The sequence below is a fragment of the Ischnura elegans genome, chromosome X (genome assembly GCF_921293095.1).
Source record: "Ischnura elegans chromosome X, ioIscEleg1.1, whole genome shotgun sequence".
NCBI lineage: Eukaryota > Metazoa > Arthropoda > Insecta > Odonata > Coenagrionidae > Ischnura > Ischnura elegans.
The window spans coordinates 106,617,128-106,632,185 of NC_060259.1; the positions used below are offsets into that span (position 1 = coordinate 106,617,128).

The 15,058-nt window shown below is 41.6% G+C and overlaps 1 protein-coding gene across 3 annotated transcripts in view; it reads left to right on the top strand.

The window, feature by feature from the left end:
* Window positions 1-1,264: 1,264 nt before the first annotated feature.
* Window positions 1,265-15,058, top strand: part of LOC124170605 (tolloid-like protein 1) — a 370,867-nt gene continuing 357,073 nt past the window's right edge. For all 3 annotated transcript variants that reach the window (XM_046549431.1, XM_046549433.1, XM_046549432.1), the window contains exon 1: window positions 1,265-1,594. The gene's annotated coding sequence lies outside the window, so the exon portion shown is untranslated. The remainder of the gene's footprint in view (window positions 1,595-15,058) is intronic.

Consider the following 15,058-nt stretch of genomic DNA (forward strand, 5'->3'; position numbering starts at 1 on the left):
TGTTTTGATTGTACTTCTTTGCTCGTAGTAAGAAGAGAAATACAGGATACATGCTCATTACAGAAGCATTTTAATTCAAGAAGCTTACATAAATGCGTCCTTAGACTGCTTCTCACTCTTTTTTACGGACAAATAAAATTTATGGATGTTTATATCCACACAAGCGTATTTCCAAAGCGTTCTGAAATATCAGGCTCAATTCTATGGAATTTGTATTTTGCTAGTAAAACAGTTATTTGGTGTCCTCCTACGGGTTTATTTCGTCGGTACGGCAGGCATCTACACATGGGTGTCATCATAATGGACATCAGAGCGTCTCCCACATCACCTCCAAATCTCCCTCTCCGAAAATGAAATATTTCTGATTCATTTGTGTTCTATTCAATTACATCACGCCTTCTTGCTAGAAGAACGGAGATGAATTAGTGTCGGGGAAACTAAAATGTTTCTTTAATAATACTCGGGATTCACGCCTGGTGATGTGGTGTAATAACGGTGACGTTAAGAAAAACGACTCGGTTTTCATATGCGGGACGTATTCTTCCCGCTCTGACCGGATGAGTCCAAACTGAGGGAGCTTTCGCGTGAAGATCTTAAATCGTTTGAAAATTTCCCTACGGCTATTTCCCTGCATGCCGACGGGATGCGCCGGATGTGGCACGCTCGTCTTGCATCCTCCCGGTGCGGTGCGTGCCGTGCGCTCACGGTGCTCGTCCGACCCACGTGCGGATCGCGGATTGGCTCCCCGCCGGAACTACGGCCGCGGCCAAGGATCGAAGGCGGCGGGAGGGGTTCATCCGTGCGGGGGGTCGCCGACCCACTTAATCCCATCGCACCCTGCCGCACCCCGCCGCACCTGGGATCGCTCGCTCGCCCCCGTGCCTGCGTGCCACACTTAACATGTCCCTGGTAAAATATTTACCAATAGTTTTTGCCGATCCAAGCGCGAGATTCCGCTCGCACTCCCCACTCACTTCCGACCCGCGGCGCTAAAGAAAAAAAGATGCCCGCTACCACCCTCACCCTCACCCGAGAGCCAATTCTCGTCTCAACATTATCACGACTATAATATATTCTTCGCCAAGGGTGTTCTTTTCTCTTCTTCATCTTTTGGGCTCGCTTTCGCTGCTGCCGTTCCCCCCTCCGGCCCCCTGAGCCCCCCTCCGGCTCCCCCTCGGCCCCCTCCAGCGCCCCTCCCCTCCGGCGCCACTAGCGCCACCGCTACGACCCACCGCGCTCACATCAGTCGGCATTCGCCATCGACCCGAGCACGCTGAGAGCGAGCGGGGAGCAGCTCCGCCAGCACCACGAGCCGCCGTCCGCAGAGCGTGTTTTCCCCCCGCCGGTCGGTCGCCACCGCAGCGGGCCGCAGAGCGACTCGCCGGCCTAGTGGGTGGGCGTCGCCGCCGAGGAGAACAGCCCGGTTGAGGGCGGCCTTGGTTCCGAGGTCGCCGCTGGAGGGGGGGCGGCGCTGCTTGCCTGGAGGGCGGGTCCGATATCGACGTTTCTTCGAAGGGCCGACCACGTGCGCCGCCCCTGTCCCTCGTCCCCCGGCCCGCCCCTGGACGGCCAAGATGCCGAGGCTGGCCAGAGGGTAAGCCTCTTCTCGATGTCTTCCGATGCGTCTCATTTGGCCCGCCCCGTCCGTATGTGTCATTCGGTTTGCTTTCCATTTGAATCGGGGCCGTGAGTCACGTGACGGAGATTGTCGACCCCGTCCTCGACCCTTCCCCACCCACCCTGCACCCACCGCACATTACTACAACATTTGCTCGCTCCGTTCCCTCCCTTGCCTATCCTCGCAATCATTTGCCGAGTAAATGGCCGTCCCTCACACTCAATGTGCGCTCACAGAAGATTCCTGGATTGCTGGGATGCTCTCCTGGGACGATGAGAGTGTATCGCTTCCATTACCAACATATATGTAATGTGTCACTACCGATGAATGGTATGGTTCTGCGGTGATCGAGGCGAAAATATTGGTGAAAACTACATGAATAAAGTAGTACATGGATCCTCATTTTCAAATGGATTATGCTTCGACAGCTAAAGTGTTCTCCGACAGTTTATGTCGGAAGTAGGTTCGTAGGGAGAGGTATATCCTCAACAGCTCTCTGCTGGGGTATGTTTCATGGTAATAACTTTGGTGAAACATTCCTTGGCAATAGTGGTGAAGGATCCACCCAAGGGTGTGGTTTCTACTGTAGCTGTCTGAACAGAAGCCCCCAATAACGCCAGCATCGTCAACGTTCTCTTGAGAGAAGCATTTTTCACTTCTCTCTCCTGGATCGATTTATAATTTAATCCCATTAACTTTGTTATCTGAGTAGGATAGAGGTAATTTTTTGGTCAAACTGTGATAACATCAATGTGATAGAGCTCAGTTTATGGGATCGCAACGGAAAACTGCAGCAGAGTATTCAGTGATCTTGAATGCTTTTTTTCGCGAGTAATTAGTCTCCTTTTAATTCTATAAATATTTGAATACGAATCCTTGCATCTTGTTCGGCTCACTCATTGATGCGCTTCGCTTGAAGTACGCACGAATCCCGGAAATTCGGTGAACTTAAGGTTCTGTTGTCCTTCAATTGACTTGAGATTAAATTTGTATAGATATCTACGTCAGATCTTGGTGTGGGTCGTGTTTGCCGTGAGTGATAATAATGTCATCATCAGCAACAGTTTTTCCTGCTTGGGTAAGGGCGTTGAACCGCTTTTATTGTTGCCTCTGCCCCGCAACCCCCTTTGCGTTGAATGAGAGTTTCCTCCCTGACTTGTGTACACCCAAGATGTAAGGCAGCGCCCGCACCCTTCCCCACACCCAATGTTTGGGCGTGGAACCTACTTTCGGCCCCTCATGCTCAATGCTTTGCTCGAGTCTCTCAGTATAAATGAGACTGCATCAGTGTGCGGGCGATTAGTCATTAATGCTGTGATTAGACTCAAAAGATGCAATTATATGATAGTAGGGCAACACTCAGTCGATACATGCCATTAATCCTTGAGAGGATTTTCAGTACCGTCCCAGCGTTAAATAGACTATTGTAATTAGTTTACATTCATCTCATGTCTGGAATTCGGTCCTCAATTATTAATTGGCATTTTGATCGGAAACTTAGATGGAAACCGATTAGTAAACAAAGAGGGTTGATTATGGAACATATTGCATTTTGCTAGCGAAACATATAGTGTAAGAATTTCAAAATGCTTAAGGACCTCATTTATGGAAGTGAAATAAGTAAAAATAAGCTGCATTTTGAGTAAATTTTATATAAACCACTGGTGGGCAATTTATGCTTCTTATTTCACCTTTTTTGTGACCCAATAACTATCCTCTCTGGTATTAAATCGAAATCGTTTAGCAGAACTCTGAGATTAATCATTATCTGCTACTAAAATCATAATTTTTATTGTGACCCACTTAATTCTGATATTTATTTGAAAGTATGCATTTGGCAATCGGGAACGTGCGTGTAGCTCGAAATTTCGGAAAAAAACATTAATAAACGGTGGGTGAGATATTTAGAAAACTGCTGCTGTGAATGAGGGTGAAAAGAATGCATTTTGCCTTATGGAAGTTGGCAGTGTAGAAGCGTTCTACCTGTTCTTATTCCTCTACGTTTACATTCTAATGTGGAAATTGATTAAATGATATTCAACATCATACTTTCTGTGAAAACTATGCCACGTAATAAGTTTCCAGTAAGTTAGTTTCACCATCCTATTCTTGTACTAATTCTTTAGAAGTAAGGTCAAGGCTGATATCCTTGATATAACTACCCGATCGTTAGTAAATAAACATTTTTGGCGGTGTTCTATCATGATATAAAAACGTCGAGTAGGTTTTGGTAGAAAACGAGTGAAATGTTTGAGGGGAGCTTTGTATACCGGTGATTGTAATTTAGCAGAAAGTCATTGACTGCCTCGGCTGGCAATATGTAAAAAGTGAGTATCCAAATTTTTAGCTGATCAGAAAGGTTGGCTAAAATTGTTAGTTTTGAAATCCATTTTTACCTAAGCAGAAGCTGGAAGAATCCGAGAACTTTTAAAAGCAACAATTCTGTTCTGAGAAATATTTAAGGCAAAATGGCACAGATGTGGTGATTGCATATTCCTGTTGTACTTAACCTGTTCACAACATTACTTTTAGGGCTGCGTAGTGAGCAAAATCAATGACCTACTGGAGATAGAGCTGTTATGGCGCCGTATTTTTTGATAATTTTTAGGTAAAGAACTACAAGAGACGTTAAACTTGTATTATTTGTGGAAAAATATGTCCTGAATCATATCTATTAGTTCCGTGACGGGATGATGGGTGAAAATACGTTATATTTTATAAGTCCTTAGCCATTTGTTCTTCTTTGCTTCCTGAGGATAATTTTATGTATTATTTAAATCAATAATGATAATTTAAGGTCGCAGAAGGATACTTAGTTCTCAAAACCCACTTTTAGCTTGTTGCACGTGGGAAGCACCCATGGAGTTCTGGCTTGATCAATTACGAGAATAAGGGCGGTGCTCTTCGGTGGTAGCCTTGAGTCAAAGGCACAACTGTAGGCAGCACTTTTTTTAAATGAGTGTTGGTAATATTAACGTTAAGTGTTCATAGAATTAATATATTAAATGATGATTCAACGAACGTGTGAATAGAGACCGCTTCGATGTTGCTCTCGTGCATTTTTTTGCTCCTTAGTGTTTTTGTATCATCGGAATTGTTAAGCGACATTGATGAATGACACTATGTATTATTACGGGCGTTCTTGACAACAATAGGCGGGAACACTATTTTCGAAAATTTCCTCCAGATAAACGCCTTGTGACCGCGTTGAATGAATAATTGGTAAAAGGACATATCCTTTGAACTAATATTCACCAATTTTTAATTTAGCTCCTCGCCTGCGAGTCATGATCGATTTTCCAGCATAATTTTGCTATTTAAATGAGCAAGATTACTATATTTATAAGATATTTTATGACTAAGTCAATGGATAAGGTGTTGGCTGGACTAAGTTCTACCTGCGTTCAGTAGTTTCACTTTCCGGAATATTATTTGGAATATTATTTAGTTTATATTATTTGTTCCAGATTAGTTCTCTATGTTAATTCAATCATGGTTTATTATTTACATTATTAAAGTCCTCTTTTCCAATAATTCGTTCGGTTAAAGCTAGTAAAACTAAACTTTTATGAATTTTTTAATTGTGATGTATTGCATGTTTAGCTGAAGCAATGTTTAGTGAGCTATTAAACGAAAAATTTGAGAAACATAAATCGTGACTAATTCCACGTTCAAATACCAACAGATTTTCTAGTCCAGATTTTTTAAATGTAAGTGGGATATTCGTCAACGGACCATAGCAATTTCTTTACACATTTTTATTAGCAATGTATTTCATATGGATTTCACTGCATTTTTATCAAATATGTGGAGATGTGACGTGATCCTCCAATAATTATCCACGTCCATTTTCGATTTTCTCGTGAGGAATTCTCTTTTGACACAAAATATTTTCTATTCCATGCGCGTCGATGGTCATCAAAGAATGAAGGGCTATTCGGATGTGATTGATTTACGCTGCATCAAACTTGAGGTAACTCGCAAACGCATCCCTCTGAGTGGTGGGTAGAGTTAGCGAAGGAAGTGTCAGGCGGGAGGAGAGTGCCTAAAACCTCTTAAGGGGTCGGCTGTTTTGAGACGGTTTTTGCCGGAAATCTTGGGAATCAACGGACGCCGAACTCAGTCAATAGAATTGACTGCTAACATGAGAGTGGGGAGAGGCTCCAACAGCCGTTGGTTTCGCTGGCGGATTTTTCGGAACAACCGCGCCCTCTTCAACTGGTAGTCTTGCTCCTGCCTTCTTCAAGTGGCTTGTAATATTTAGAGCAGATTTATACCTAAAACTTGAAATTTTCTCTGGTAAATGAAGGTCAAGATACTACTTCGCCCCGAATTAGCTCTAATGATTAAGTGGCTAGTGGCTGCTATAAAGTTCAAAATGGAATTTTAGGCAATGTCTCAATAAGTGGTGTAAGTCATCTGCTTCTCTTAGTCATTGGAAATACATTGGCATAGTACGTTAGTCAGGACGTTTTTTATATTAAAATTTTTTCATAGTTTACAATTCCCTCTGGCTCAAGTAGGCAATTGAAATACCAGCATTTTAGGATTTGAAATGTATTGAAATAAAATCCATTGTTACGACTTTGAAGAGAACTTTAATATATTTCATTCATGCTTGCAGTTTTGGTTGGCTATTCAATTTCTAGCCTCACAAATATGATAAAAAACTAAAATGATTATTTGTAGAAAGTTATTTTAGTTTTTATGCATGAAAATGTTTTCATATACACTATATTTACAAATATCGACCACTTTAAATTGGATTTCCAAAACTTTCCTTCGAAAAACGGTAGGATAATGTTGAGTTTCTGCATCATTCTTCTTACGTGTATTCCAGATTGTCTCGTGCTGTTATATTCCCTTCAAATAATCAGTATGCAATTGTCATATCACTCTTGATGTACTCGATATTCGTGGAAATTGATCAATGAGTTAGAAATTCAGTGAATCTAGCCAAACGTTTTAATCACACCATCGTTTCATCTCTTACGTTAGTTCCATATATTACTTAAACATAACCTAGTGGCCTAACCTGTGATTCAGTTCGATCAATCAATATCGGTTTGCGGTCCTTTGTGATCACTTAGCCTAGCGTAATTATCGTTTTTGTCTCATAGTAGCCACACACGCAGGCGGTGCATTCTGGGAGGCAGGGACGAGGATTAAGTGGAGGGAAAGGGCGGCAAAGTGAAACTCGCCCTCATGGATTGGCTCTCTTCCTTGGTTTCCGTTGTGGTCCTGCTCAAGGCCGATGCTGCAAACGACTTATCCTCCCACTCCTCCTATCCTTTCTCTTTCACTCTTAGTTCTTTCTTGATCGCGATTATATCAATGATTAATTATTTCCTCTAAATTGATTTTTGGCTCATTAACTAGCCTCTCACTGTGACGGTATTTGACTCGCTCAATGATTCACGCCCGAACGTAATCAACTTAAGAGGTCTATTTTTTGACGCTCCGTTTGCTAATTTACAAAAGTAGCTCAACGTCATACTGAAACTCCATTGCTTCCAAATAAATGCAATGAATGCGGTGAATAATCCAGTGTAGTCTGCGTTTTAGCTTCTTAACACAGGGTATCGGACCGATGTTTTTGAGACAAGTATTGTTTGAATCCCATTACTCGCTCATCGCTGTTTGAACCTAAAGCCTGGTGTGATAATTAAGGGTACCACTCAGACTGCCGTTACCCATTTTCACGTGCAATCCCCTCGTTTACGTCTGCGTGAAATTTTTTGTCTGCGTCTCTCAAGGTTCCTTTAGAAGTTCTGACGAGAAAAACCATAGCTTTAGCATGTTTAGGATTAGTTGATTCCTGAAGCTTCCCCCGGGTTGAGTCTGTGTCCGTAGGATATGTGCTTCAATCTGATTTGAATCATTCCGATAGTTTTCACCCTCATTGGTTGGTTCTGAGTGATTGGCAATGCGATCCGAAATTGTTATGTTTGAAAATTGTTATTTTGACGTCTCACTGCGAGGGCTTATCTCTTATTCATCAGAGTGAATAATTTCAAGCACAACTAGCTCCAATGGCGATGCCACCGCTTTTATTCAACCAGTCATAATAGAAACGATCGCTGTGAAGCACACAACCCTGCCTCATGGATGCCTTCTAACCAATACGTGAAGCACTGTGTTTCACTATTCTAAAGCTTAAAGAATACTGAAGATTGATGGGCGTAGGCTTTTCCGTTGTGGGCGAGGAGCGTGAAAAAAAGAGCATGTGGGGAGGTGGGAAATACTTAACATTTGTAGAAATTTCACTAATATATTTTTGATTTTTACGTTATATTTCCTTGGAGGTTTTTCTTCTATTATGCAATATAATTTTAAGGCTTTAACTTTGAGCTGAACATGATTGATGACTTCGGTATGCTTTCAGGCAAGATTATTAAATTATGCATCTACACTTCAAAAGTTAATTTATGGTTCCATTACGTAGGAAGGAAAGAGAAAGGTGAGAAAAATGGAATTCTATTGTGACAACGAATATTTCGCAGAAAGCTCGTTCGAATGGAGGTCAGATTGAAGGCGGAGGTGTAGGTTATCTGTCGTGAAAATTCGTATACAAATCTCTGATGAATTTGAAATTTTAGCCACTGATTCTAGCGTCAAAAGTGATGCATGATGGAAATGGAAATTTTTTATCACTCCTCTTCAAATAAAGTTCAGAAATTAATGCCAGGTCGTTATGATTTCATAACAACTCATAGTCTTCGGAATATCTTTTTAAAAATCGGACAATCGATGTATAATTCTGAATTTTCAGAACAGATGGTAGTGCGAACAAAATTTTCTCGCATTCATTCCTTGCCTATCCGCAAATTGTTATTTCGCAGTTTTTACCGGTCTAGTAACCGTTATTAGGCCCCTGTATCGTGAATCACTCGATGAAACTCAACTTTAATTTTTTCAAATCAACAAATAAAAAAATACAAATACAATACTCAGCCGTGTATAGCCATGCAAAATCATCTTCTCTGCAGTATCATCTCATAAACAGAAGAGGATATGGGGTAAGGAAACTGATCGCAGACTATGTTAAATTTTTAGTAGAATTTGTCCTCAAATTCTCGGCTCTATGTAAATATTTACGGTTCGGACAAAAGTGAAGGTGTAAATTTAAGATCCAATCCGGGCTATAAGCTAGTGGCTATCAGTGCGCCGCTTTTTCCTTCAAATTGTCATGTTCTATCTGTCTGTGGCGAGATCTTCCCCCGCCACCTGCCGTGGTAACCAACCATTCAAATGCACTGATGTATTACTCGATGCAAGCAATGCGCTAAATGCCATCGGGATGGTGTTGCTATAGCATCTTTCTGGAGAGCAATCTCGCGGAGGAATGCAGGAGTGGTGGATGTGTGCCAGATGGAATTGGCTCTCCTCGATTGGGTGAGCGCGGACGGAGTGGGCTGAGCCCATTGGAACAGCGCTCGCTAAACTCATCAAGGGTGGCGGTTTGGAAGGGAGTTGGCACTTACCAGCTGAGAGTTAGTTAACTTGGAGGCCGTCATGTGGGGCACTAGGGGCATGTGTTTGCTACAAGAATCGATACATGGGCGTGGCTGAGGCTTGTCGCTGCAGAAATGGGCAACTCGAGTGGAAATAGACAATGTTTACGTTGGAATCGACTACCGCTCAGACCTGACTCATTTCAGGAATGAGCCAGGTGAATGGTAAAATAGATAAGTCGTCATGAAATTATTGTATGCGTTCAGCCTTGCACTCGTGTGTCAAGAAAAAATCGCGGAGTCCGCGGCTACATCGAACAGTTAGGGATTTGGATTGGGAGTCGACTAGTTTGGTGGTGAGCGAGAAAGGTGCGTAGCAGGGATTGGATCGGAGCGGAGAGTCAAGTGTACGCCTATCGATGCACGTTGCGTTGAGGGGGAGATTATTCCGACGTCCGCGGCTGATTACTCGGGAAGTTAGTTGTGAATCATAAAACGGAAAACTGATAGGCATAATTGTTTCCAATTGTCAGATTCGGCATAAAGGTTTTGTGAAATAGCTCTTTACTCCTTTGAAAGGAAACTTAATTTAAAATTTTGATTTCTCACTTACTTGCTTTTTGATGATTTAGCAGGTGTGTTCACCAAATTACTAAGTGTTTCTTAGGATATTCCTAAGCCACTAATATAATTATTCTTATAATTCATTTTATATTTTTTCTGCCAGGGCAATGAGCTGGCGTGATTTAAATAAAGGTTTGGGATGGGCTTGATGTGATTGAATGGAGTGTTTCTTATATTTAATATAATTTTAGATAGCCTGTCCAATACTTCTTTCTTTTTTCATTCGCATTCAAAATTTTATATTATCTGATCACTTGAGCTGAAGGGGGTGAAAGAGAATAATATTTAAAGCGACTAATGGAGCTTATTTCTCGAAAATAATGCTGTTTGTTCGAGATGTGAGCTTCCTGTGGCCCCTTTATTTCGCCTTATTTAGGGATTTTCAATTACTGTGGGGATCTTTTTCATTGCATCCATTTCATGCAAAATCAGATTTGGGCCAAAAAATATCTCATATATTTCCTGTGTCACGTGCCTTTTGGATCAGAGAAGTCAAATTTTTCAGTATTTTCCATATAAATCTTACACAAGACCCAAAATTATTATTTTCTGGATATAGCATGTTTCCTCATGTCATTCATTCACAGGATGTCCTTCCTTCTATGTCAGCTAGTTTTTTAGGTCCCTTTTATTTTCGGGGTCATTTCGCTCGAGCGGGAGTATATATTACGGTGGGGTCGAGAATCACTGTTTGTTAAACACTGCATCTTTGAGGCCAAAGAAATAATTCCGTTTAAATGGCGTGAACAACAATTTAACGTCTTTTTCGTATTTTTTTGACTCTGACGCCTCAGCATCAGGGCGTCTAGCTTTGTTGAAAATGATCTGCCACGCCTTTCCTCTCCTCTGCAATCCCGCCGCTGAGCGGTAGTGTGAAGGTTAGCCACCAGAGGGTGTGGACAAACTGCGTTTGGTTGGTTCCGTATCCTGCAGCTTTAAATTCGCAATTGCAACTGCTCGGATGGAAAATTCTCCCTGCTGGTATCAGAATTTTTGTGATGTAAAATATGGCCACGCCATAGCTTTTAATCTTTTTTATAAAATTCTCTAATGAGACTTATTAGCTCATCTAGAATATTTTCAGTAAATAAAACAAAGGGAAATAAATGTGATCATATTAGCCACGACTCTACATTATGACTCGCCTCAGTCTGATAAAGAATTAATGGGGCATTTGAACTGAAGCCTTTTCACTATCAGGTTAATAGCATGCATGGCTTTGAAGATTCCCACAGTTGAATGCTAAAATCGGCAAATTTTGGCTTCACTGTTGATATATTTGCACGCAGAGAATATAGAACTTAAGAGGTTCCTAAAATAGATCGTGTTCATGAGGATGGGAACGAATTAAGTGAAAGTGTCTTATGTTTTTCGCAATGTGAATACTGTCATGAATTTCTTGAACTTTGCGTTGAAAATGTCTCTTTTTAATTCAGATCATAGTGGAAATTTATCGGAGGGCTTGAAGCATTTTCTGCTCATTCGTGATCTTTAACCATTGCGTTGAGATGGATTTTGTGATTGTGCCATGACACGGCGGGATGACGCACAGGAAAATCACGATAAAGGCTGTAATTTGAAGTGTTTATTTATTGAAGTAGATAATTTTCCATTCTGATAAAGATTATCATCCTTTGTCATCACATGTTCAGTAATGGCAAGAATGCTACTTTTTCTGGCCTTGAAATCATTTAAGGCTTGCATAGCTCTACGGGCTCTACGTTTTAGGCTGGAATGAAATCTTGCACTAGCCGGTTTTTATTCATGCGTATACTAATGAGTTATTGAATTGCTTCCATTTATGTTTTGAGTTGACGGATGGGATTCTGGTTGGTGTGCCGGATAGAGCTGGTCTCGTGAGCGCGGGTTTGAATCCTGGTGATGGCAAAGAATTTTCAGAGACCGCCCGATATATGCTTGATTGCTCTATAGAGGGACATCAAATGTATTTCTCCGTCTGTCAGATGGGACGTCAAGCCGTTGTCCCCATGGCGCCTATCGTAAACAACGGGCTAATGGCGACGCCGCTTTCTCTCCACCCATCACTCCCTGCCCCTCCCTCATGGCGCAGCTGTCGGTCCCCTTCTCGCAATACCTTCTTGCAACTACAGAGAGCTCTGAAATCATGACGTGTTCCCATTTTCCATCAGAATAATGAATGTGGATTGTCATATTATAAGTTTAAATATTATTGAATTTTAAAATTAACTTCTAAGGGCTTCAAATGGAAATTTTATTTGTGTTTGCAGCGATTTTTTTTATTTCGGGCGAAATATGTACGAGTACAGGCTGTCTTGGCCATTTAAGACTTATTATGTTGCGTAAGAAAATGAAGAGTCGGGAAAGGCTTTTGGGGGACCAGCTGCTCCATTCTTTTGTCGCTAAGGTCATAGACTAAGATTGTCTGTTGTTCATTGATTCTTTTAGCGTATTAAATGATATTTCCGGTATCCCTAAGTCTGACTTAAAGATTTTTCATGCTCACTTTCAAGCACTGCTAAGTTAAGGACAGCTGAAAGAAACCACAGTGAACTGCTTTCCAATGATTCATTTGCAGAATAGGCGGCAAAGTAATTGAAAGTGTAGTGCAGTTGTGGAAGCGATTATTTTGAGTAATTTTCATTGACGAATGAAACTTGTTCTGAGAAGTTGTAAACTTTTCTCGTTGGTTATTCCTCGAGTTGAATCCACTTGAACACAGTTTTTATATTTTATCATTCTGGCTGAGGTTAAATTTGTTTTAGTAATAACTTATCAACGTAACCAGTCATTCTCTGAGCTGTACTTTTACTCTCTGTGCACTTATCAATTTATAAAGACTGTGCTGTGTTTTTTTACGAAGTGTAAGCCGTACAAATGGAAATGATTTTGATAGTTGGCGGCTAACATAAATTTGGCATATCAGATAATTAGCACTGCAGCGTTTAAACCTTCACTTTGTTTTAGAGCTTTTTATTTTCGCAAGGATGGCAAGGATCGTGTAGTGAATTTTAGAAAACTATCATTTTTTATTGGAAAAATGTTTGTTCGATTAATATACATCTGAAGAATATATCTCTGTAGTAATTACAAATAGAAACCTTAACACACTGCAAACATTTATTTTTTACGGGAACCTTTTACCTTTCTTTCGGCTTTTACTGCCAAATTCATTTTTTTTACATTTTTACACTGCTTGCTACTCTTACCATAGTATCCTGGAGTTCCGTTCACAAAATATTTTAGCATGTAGTAGTAGATATTCGAGCTGTTTGTGGGATGAGAGATTGTTCCATCCTCCGAAAAGCATTCTGTTCTTCCAAATAAAACAAACTGGCAATACTACTGGCCTAATATCGCTATAGTGGTAATAGGAATCATTGGTAGACAAATGGAGACGACGGAAAAAATATTTTGGCGAGGATAAGTTGGGATTGAGGAGGGAAAAGTTTACGTGAAATGTGATATCGGTGAAATGAGGCACCTGGTGGAGAGGCACCTGTGATATAAACAGGGCGTGTATACTTACTTCGTGGATTTTGAAAACACATTTGGTAAAGTGCAGTGGGTAAAATCAATAGGTATTCCTTAGAAAAGGGGCGCAGGCTGGGGAATATGCGACTGGATCCTTTGTAATATTCACATGAAATGAAGTGCTTTAGTGAGGGTGGCGGCGGAGAATTAGGATGGGAAAACTTTGGCCAAGGTGTGAGAAAAGGCTGTCCATTACCTGAGTGGCTGTTTTGCAAGTGTGCAGAGGAAATGGGGAGGCAGGGACGGGGCTGGCAGAAGTTGAATTGACATTGAAATCCGTGAGGTTGGCAGATGATCGTGCATTGATTCGCCGAAAGGGCATTGGTTGATGCATTCCGTAAACGGTACGAGGAATGAGTATCAAAGGAGAACACGGTAATGCTGTTTTGTAAATTATCTCGAGTTAGAAATGTGTCGCCTGGAATGAAAATAGATGTGCCTTAACTTGAGGAAGTAAAGCAGTTCAACGATTAGGTTAGGCGGAAAACGGACGCAGAAGTGAGGTTATCAGGAAGTGAATAGCTTTGGCGAGGGAGGCGTTAGAGGAAAGGAGCGCGGATCATTGCATCGTTGAACAATTGTGTTTAAAAAAAGGCTTACGAAGATGGTACATTTACATACAAGCCAACTAGGACACCAGACGTGAGGAAGTAAAAAGGAAATGCTCTAATGATGTTCCGCCAAACATTTATTCAAGTCCTTTATTGTTCGGGGGAAAATCTATTTTCCATCGCTATCCGTTCGGCAAAACATCTCTCTTAATTTATTGGTTCTGTCGGACCTGGAAATAGAGTGTGGTTCTAATATGATATTCTCCGCGTCGCTCTGAAGCATATCTCTTCTCAATTGCTCCGGAAATCTAAGCCAAGGGCGCAGCCTCCGAGTCTAGTGACTACCTGCCTAATTTGTTTAACCAGCCTGATCCTGAGTGGAGCATTTTCCGAGGCGGAAAAGTGAACGATGGGGAAAAGGGACGAGGAAAAAGTGCGGGCGGAAAACTCCGATCAGTGTGAAGCACGCCATCCGCCAGCCCCTTCCATTCAGCCGCCAGGAAATCACCTAGCTATACTTTAAATTTTGAGCGCTCATACGTAAATTCTGATTTGAACCCAGGTCCCTCAAGTCCGAATCCCGACGCAAGAGGGCACATGGTGCTGACCACGATGCATTGCCCCCAGGCGTAGCCACAATATTGTAACCATTACTTCGGCTTCTAGGATGAGCAGCCTTCTCGATGATACCTGCCAAACTCATTTATTTTGGAGGTAATATATTGTAAAGGAAATTTATGATGTTAGATTATTGTGACCAGTCATTCTGTGGGCTTTTTCTCCGTAGATATCTTGAGAATTAAACAATCACGCGCAGGCCGTAGGATTCAATGATTTACTTTTGTAACACTGGATGTTCAAGGACCCATCTACGAGTATAAGAAAGAGTCCAAGCGAGCCACTTCTGTCTCCATGGCCTTATTCTTTGCCTTGCGTGGGTCACTGCATTGCATAGGAGTGCAACTTGCTCGTCGGTTGCAACGTGTTAGTGACTTGATAGTGGACTATCATTATTATTATTGGGTTGGCTCCCAAAGAGAGATTCGACAAGCAACGTCTGTGCCCAGCAACAATTGTATTCGGGGGTACGATTTCCAAAAGAGAGTTACTTGGCCGGCTACACTTGCTTGCACCTCAGTGCTTAATCTAGAAGCATGATACAGTTCAACTGTCGGAATGTTTGCTGGGATTTCTTGTCGGTTACTCCGCTCAGATCAGTTTACCAGCGCGGTGTTACGAGTTGGTGTCTTTCCAGATTTAGTTTTTAGACTTCTTAATAAGAGTAATTTAAAAGAAAT